At 37.1% G+C, this 8,167-nt stretch overlaps 1 pseudogene; it reads left to right on the forward strand.

Moving 5' to 3' along the window:
- The window catches only part of LOC101347939 (afamin-like), a 10,039-nt pseudogene extending 2,720 nt beyond the window's left edge, over positions 1–7,319 (forward strand).
- Positions 7,320–8,167: the final 848 nt, after the last annotated feature.

Below are 8,167 nucleotides of genomic sequence, written 5' to 3' on the forward strand. Positions count from 1 at the left end.
AATTTGGACTTTTAGCCTACTTTGACTGTGAGGAAATAAACTTTTCTTCGTTAAAACCATCCACTTGTGGTATTTCTGTTATAGCAGCACTAGATGACTAAGACAGCAGCCAAGCTCTTAACCACAGTGCCACCAAGACTCCTATCTGAGATTAATTCATGTCAAGTCAACCTAACGAATGTTTCTTGAACGCATAATCAGCTGTAATTAAGATCTTATATGTGGTTCATATGACTTCTCTCCTTTTTGTGAAATATGCCAAATTATTTTTCTACCATCAGTTTTCTATTTTTTGTATACTTAGATGTCATATATAGCTATTTATTGGGAAAATGTTAAAATATCAGGATATGTAATAACCTAAATATCCTTGCTTTTCAGACAATTTCCAAGGCACTCAGAAATTTATAGAGGATAATGTTGAATATCTGTGAGTTTTTTTAAACACTTTTTGATAATGATGTTTCAGTTTTATCTGATATATTCCAAAAATGTTAATGATGATCAAAAGTAATTTAATTAAATAGAGACCATATCAAAAAAGTAATTATAGCATTAGTCTTAAAGTCAGATGAGGCAACTGAACTGTCTAGAAGTTGTAAAATTTATAGCCTTCACACTTCTTGGTTAGATAATTTCCCAAGACTACTCACTAAGTGGATGTTCCTATGAGTTTTTGTTGAATACAAATGGAAATTCTGCAAATGATCACAGTGTATTCTGTGTGGACTTTTGGAGTACCATCATTACATTTGCTCAATATGTTCAGGAAGCAACCTTTGAAGAAGTGGAAATGCTGGTAAAAGAGATGACAGAATTCAGAGATAAATGCTTGGCCGACAGAACACTTCCAGACTGGGCAAAATTAGCCATAAATAAATTGCTTGCATTTCTTAAACAAAAAAAGCTTATTTATGAACACTGAGAGATTTTCTGGATTGATGATATGGAAAGAGAAGTGACCTATGCACCTCATTTTTATTTTGCCCAACTTTGGCGTCTTAGAATTCCACAGAAGAGATGCAAATCTGTATTATGATGCACAGGAGGACTTGCCTATGTCCTTGCAGCCCATGTGATATGTATACAGGTAGAGGAGGCAGCCAGTAGCCTGGCAAAGTGCATGGAGGTAAAGGAGCACCCTCCTTAGCTGCCTCTCTCAATATGTGGTCTATGGTCATCCTCCCTTTTCTGGGCCTCCTGTACACAGAGTCACCAACTGCATCTCTAGAAAACTAGTACTAATCACTGTTACTAAATAATTTACCAGTACACTAACACACTGTCCTTGTCACCCTGAGACGAGGAGAAAAGCCATTATGGAAGGGATATGTAGGCAGCAAAGAAATAGTAAGAGGCTGAGAGGCCTGAGGATAGGACAGAGGAGGGTCTCCATAGTGTGGGAGGGTTGTCAAAGGCATGGGTAATAGTGGGAAAACTGCAATCTCTTTCCCAAAGGGTCATATTGATCATTCCTTATGTCCATTGTGTCAGCTCCAAAGGCAGAGAAAGATATGGCTTCACAATGAATAGAAAATGTCCTTTTCCCCTCTGTTGTCCAGAATATTTTACAGGAAAGTATATGTGCTATAGAGGGGCTACCACAAAAATATAATTTTTCACACTGCTGCAGTAAGAGGGACTTCGAAAGAAGACTGTTTCCTCTACAACAAGAAAGCTGATGTAGGATTTCTACCTCCTCTCCCTACAGCAGATCCTGAAAAGAAATGCCGGAATTATCAACAGAAGAAAGACCTTTATCTAAACAAGTAAGTTTAATTTTAGAAGAAAAATGATCTAATTGAAGAATTTTTCTTAGACTAGATTCAATCCCTATCTCAAAGGAACATGACTGGGTTCACTGATTGACTCATTCATTCATTCAACATGTATAGTGTATCAGATTTATCAGATTTATCAGTGTTGAGGATATACAGATGAATAGGATATGGACTCTGATTTCAAGATCCTTCCATTAATGATATGTATTTCTAATGTGATAAGCCTTAGATGTGTGTGCACTGTGCCAAATTGCTAAGATGCATTGTGAAGGAAATAATATACATAATATAATAATATCGTCTTCCCAAGAGGAATATGCAGCTTTTACTGAGACAAACATTAAATTACTGGATAGTTAGCAAAAATCTATTTTCAATTGTACAGTCGTTATAGATGGGGAGACTTTTTCCCAGAAATCTACTATGCTCGTTGGAACCCAAATCTCAAGTTTATTTGAACATAAGTGAATATGACTCCTGCACCTGAGCGGCAGTGTGAAGCTGTGATTGAACGTGAGAGGGAGAGCTGCTGACCCCTGACAGCAGGGGAGGGAAGGACAGTAGTCATATTCTAGTGCTCAGTGTTCAGGATTGGAACCGCAATTGTAACTGTTACTTTGGCATTAGCATCTTCAGTGATAAAGACTCTAAAGGTATTTTATTGGAGACCGGATAATGATGCCTTATTCTGGAGCCCTCTATTATGCCAAACCCTTTTTCTTCTTACCGACATTTTTACTATTTGCTCTGGTTATCTCTTCCTATCTTTCTTTTCACTTCCCTTTTCTTTCCTTCCCTTCCTCTCCCTTCCCTTGTCTACTACTCCTTTCTGTTCCTTCCCTTTCCTCCTTCTTTTTTTTTTTTCTTTTTCTTTTTTCTAGCTATCTCTATGAAGTTGCCAGAAGGAACCCCTTTGTTTTTTCTCCTACACTTCTAACTGTTGCTGCTTATTTTGAGGAAGTGGTTAAACATGTTGTGAGGAACAAGATGTAGCCAGCTGTTTTCAAACAAGGGTGGGTATTGCATTTATTTCATTAAAGGATAAGAAGTCCATGTCTCAGTCATCTAGTGCTACTCTAACAGAAATACCATAAGTGATGGCTTTAACAAAGAGTTTATTCTCTCACAGTCCAGTAGGTTACAAGTCCAAATTCAGGGCATCAGCTCCAGGAGAAGGCTTTCTCTCTCTGTCAGGTCTGGAGGAAGGTCCTTGTGATGCATCAGTCTTCCCTTGGTCTGGGAGCATCTCAGCGCAGGAACCTCTGGTCCAAAGGACATGCTCTGTTCCCGGCACTGCTTTCTTAGTGGTGTGAGGTTCCCTTGTGTCTCTGCTCACTTCTCTCTTTTATAGCTCAAAAGAGATTGGATTAAGACACTATCTAATCTTGTAAACCTCATCAGTATAACCTTAACACAGTGACAGAATTTACAACACATAAGGAGATCACATATAACCTCATCATAGTGACAGAGTTTATAACACATAAGGAAATCACATCAGATTACACAATCATACAATACTGGGAATCATGACCCAGCCAGGTTGACAGGTATTTTTGGGGAACACAATTCAATCCATGACCGTCCACAACATCACAATCTTCACTTAATATTGAATCATAGCAAAAGGGTTGCTTACCACTTATGACATTCTCTGGCTACTTTCTCTTGTTTTCAACCCATTAGTCTCCAGTTGTTAATCTAAATATGTTGTCATGACCTGAGACCCTTGAAAGACAGTTCCCCATTTCCAGGATCTTTCTTCCCCATTTCCAGGATCTTTCTTCTGGCTTTGTCTTCCTTGTAAATTAGAAAAAATCCAAGTGAGTGAATAGCCAGGTGAAAGATGACCATTTTACTTTGTATCTTAGTAAGTCCTCTTTTGGCTCTCCATAAAATGGAATTATCCCAGAAGAAATGGCCAAGCTCATAGCAGAGTGCCCAATGAGATGAACAACATGCACCTTCCTACCAAGTATAAATTCAGTCATCAGGAAGACTGGCCCGCTCTTTATAATGTACCACAAATTCATGTTTTTTGATACGTAAATTTACTAAGATAAAAATCTCATAGATTTTTCTGTTTCTGAGCAAATATCTCAATAGTTTGATATGGTAGTTAAAAAAAAAATAAGACAACAATAGGGTTTTTCTCTTGCTTTGATAGAATTTTCTCTTTCTCCTTCAGGCAGCACCTGTCATACAATATTTTTTAAAAAAAAAAAAACCTCTGCTAATGAAAAAAAATCTGTGGGGCATTTATGAGATTTGAACCAAAAATCTTAAACTCTATGTGAGTTTTATAGTATGTATCTCATCTCTACTTGTATTTTCTTGTCTGTGTCCCATTTTTGTTTAATGGTTGATTGCTTTTTACCTATACTCTTCCCGGTTCCCCAGGAATTTTAAAGTGGGTCTTAGTCTATGTGGATAGCTCAGAACCAGACACTAGCTCAGGATAAAAGAAGACCTGGCAGGTGGGAGACCCCAAAGAGAAAGAGAACTACTTCTTGGATATAGATATAGATTTAGATATAGACATAGGTGTGTGTGTGTGTGTGTGTGTGTGTGTGTGTGTGTTTATTAATTGAGAATCTTAACAGGTCCAGGAGTTCCCAACCAGGGTTCTATGACCCCCAAGTGCTTTAGACATGGCTCACGCATCCCTCTCTGCCCTTAATGACTAGGAGACAATCTTACAAAGATAAATGTTATTTGTAGTCCTAACAACGCCAATTAACTAGTAATGGTGCTAGAGCAATATACTGAGAAAGGTTTTGAGACTTCAAATAGATCAGCAGAAAACAGTCCTGTGATGGACTATCTATGCCTGCCACGGGCTCAATACAGAAAGCAGCGGACCTTACACCTTTTGTTTTGCTATAATTATTATGGAAGACAGCACATCTCTCAGACCTTTACTTGCTTTGACCCAGGGACCTGGGTGTCCCATAATATCAGCATAGGATTTTAAAAGTGATCTTGCAGGCCATGCAGCATACAAACAGCTATTTGGTAAAAACAGCTGTGAAAAACCAAGAGACCAGTGCCTTTTGCCGCGATTTATACAGTATTAGCAAAGAACTCCCTCTTGTCACACTTCTTCAAACTTTTTTAGTGGTTTATCATTCTCTTTCCAGGTACAGTGCTAAAGTCAGCCACGATGTCCCCCAGGTTGGATTTAAGGAACTTATTTCCCTCCTAGAAGACATTTCTTACAAGTTTGATGGATGCTGTAAAGGGGACACTGTGCAGTGTGTCCAGGTCATGGTAAATATTCTCTAAAAGCAGGAAAAGTGAGTGCATTTTGGCAGCCAGTTTTTTTTCTGAGATTGCGCTAACGTGTGGCTACTTTGTCTCAATTAAATCAAAATGTTAGTAAATTGTCAAATGAACTGTAGTTTTTTATAAATGGAATTTTTTTTTTTTTTAGATTATCTAGCAGATTATATATTATATGGCTAAATGTCCTTGAAATAATATTTCAGGAATTTAGAATTTTTGAAAATCCATTTAGGCCAGATTGAAGTTCTGTTTTGTTCTGTTTTAACATGGCAAATTCTCTTTTAGAAATGTTGGAAATTAGTAGTAAAGCTCAAGGAATGACTTGTTACCATTATGTTTTTAAGAGTTGCTTTCTCTGAGCTTCTTCAGGCTGTTTAGGGACAGTCATTTCCAAATAAGTAGATACGTTAATTACAAATAATGTTTATTTTTAAAAATGATTCTCTAAGGGCATATACTGGTAAATACATTGTTGGCCTAGTTTAAGTTGTCCATACACTCAAAGGTAATACGATTTCATTAAAAATACCCTGACTTTTTTATTAGTTGACGCTTGACTACATCTTAGTGATTTTCCATTAGTTTGACTGCTTTCAACTCACAGTGAAAACAGAATGTTAATTAAATAACTTGAATTTTAGGATATTGAGATACGTCCATTTTATTTCAAGCAGTGGACAACACATGTCCAGAGAGTTATTTTGTCCATAAATGTACCCCAATTAAAGAAATCTCACTGTATTTATTTTTGTATTGTTTTATTGTTTATGAGAATGTGAGTTTTCCAGTATTAAATAGAATGTATAGAATTAGAATACAACTGAAGATTTTCTGTGAAGCTTGAAACTGAGACTAACGAATCATATTATGTCCCAAATTAATGCCTTTATGGAGAAATTGAATTGTAGTTCATTTAAAATAAAAGTGAATTCTCAGAGACCAAGAGTTGTGTTGCCTAGAGTGATGATGGTCTCTGGGGAGATACGTGTTTGGAAAGATGCCTCCCTGGTTATACGTGGTTTGTCGGGACATGATGCGTAATCCTCACTCATTTCTCACCCCATCCCTGAGCTTCGCCCCATTCCTCAACCTCAGCAGTCACCAGTGTGATGAGAAGGGGACTGCAGCCCGGGAAAGCAGCTTGAGCAAAGTCAGGGAGGCTTGAGATAGCCTGGTGTGTTGATGGAACTCAGCGTAGTTCAACTGAGGCTGGAACAGAGAGTAGGATGAATGTGTGGAGAGACATCAGTCTGGAGAGGGGGCCAGGGCCAGATCACCTTTTAAAAAAAATTATCCAACTAGTTTGTATATAAGATTATGTCATCCTCCTTAATCCCCACAACTTTATGTGGAGGCCAGAATTGGGATGAAGAATAGGGGTGGGGGAAGAGAAAGGTTTTCTATTTTTGTACATTATTTGAAACTTTGAACAGCTCAAAACAAATAATATCCATAGGAAAAAATGATACAATTATTGGAATAGCTTTTTATACTTCAGAGGTGTTCATCTGGTGTTTGCTGTAGAGGTTCTTTTTTTACCGTTCTTTCATTCACTCACCAAACATTTATTGAGTGTCTCCTACGTGCTTAGTATGTAGTTTCAAGCCATAAGAGAGGGAATCCAGGATGAGGAATACAACAGTAATATGTCTTTGGTGGCTCCCACTGAAGGCACAGATGAACTCTTATAGGGAAAGAAACAATGTTTAGGATATAAGATGCCAATATTTCAGAAGAGTAGCATTTAAAAAATCAACACTTAATAATGAATGTAAGTTTATAATAAAACCTGTTTTTCATAATTGTGTCATCTGACATCTTGAGAAATAAAGTTTGCATTAATTTGAAACTTTATCGTGTGTATTAAAAGAATAAAAAATTTAAATAAATATTGCCTATCAGATTAGCTGATAAAGTTATTACATATGTTACACTCATGGTAGTTTTTGCATGTAAGCATTCTATTATGTAGGAAAACCTAGCCTTGAAAGAATTTATAAAAATAAAGTCGTTTTGCATTCTTATTTTATACAGAGCAAGGTTATGAGTCATATTTGTACAAAACAAAGTTCTACATCCAGCAAAATCAAAGAGTGCTGTGAAAAGACAACATCAGTGTATCATAAGTGCCTAATTTACTTAGATAAAGAAAAGAAACCAAAGGACTTACCTCTAAGAGAAGCAAAGTTTACTGACAGCAAAGATGTATGTCAACACCAAGAGGCTGACCAAGAGAACTTTGTGAATGAGTAACATACTCTATGTTGAAATTTATAAGGCAAACAGAAAGAAACTTATAAGATTTGGCCTATTTTGGCTTATTCAGCTGGAAGGAATGAAGAACCATTTAAATCACTGGGCATCATACATTTTTTTAAAAACACGGCTATAGATTATAGTATTTTATATAGTTTTCAGAATAGGCAATTCATTGTTATAGCCATGACTAACATTTATTGAGTACTTGATATGTGCCCTGGTCATGCAGTGATTAAGAGATTGGCTGCTAACCAAAAGGTAGGCAGTTCAAGCCCACCAGGCGCTCCTTGGAAACCCTGTGGGGCAGTTCTGCTCTGTCCTACAGGGTCACTATGAGTCAGAATTGGAGTTTTGTGTTTTGTTTTTTGATGTGTGCCAGGCAAAGGACTTTATATGGATTATCTATTTTACTTCTTACAACAATCATGTAAAACAGGTATAATTTTCCCCAGTTCTTCTGATGAGCAAACTAAGGTGCAAAGAAGTTAAGTGACTTGTTCAAGGTTCACAACTAAAAAATCGCAAAGTAAGAATTTGACCCTAGGAGGTCTGGCTCAAGAAGCTGCAGGCTTAACTCCCATGCTGTACTACCCTATAAATGTTAAGGGAAAGAGCAGAGGGCTTGGAGCCAGAGGAACTAGGTTTGAGTTCTGGTTGAGTCACTAGGACAAGTTAACCTCTCTGTGCTTCAGTTCATCACATACAAACATTCGCATAAAAATATTCATTCATTCAAGATTCATTGGGGATGAAATATATTCCAAAGACTTTACTAGATTAGACAGGGTTTCTACCCCCAGCAAGATTTCATCTATCTTAAGTGAGATGTAGGAAGAGACAGA

Source organism: Trichechus manatus, unplaced genomic scaffold, assembly GCF_000243295.1.
Source record: "Trichechus manatus latirostris isolate Lorelei unplaced genomic scaffold, TriManLat1.0 scaffold00108, whole genome shotgun sequence".
In the NCBI taxonomy this organism is placed as follows: Eukaryota; Metazoa; Chordata; class Mammalia; order Sirenia; family Trichechidae; genus Trichechus; species Trichechus manatus.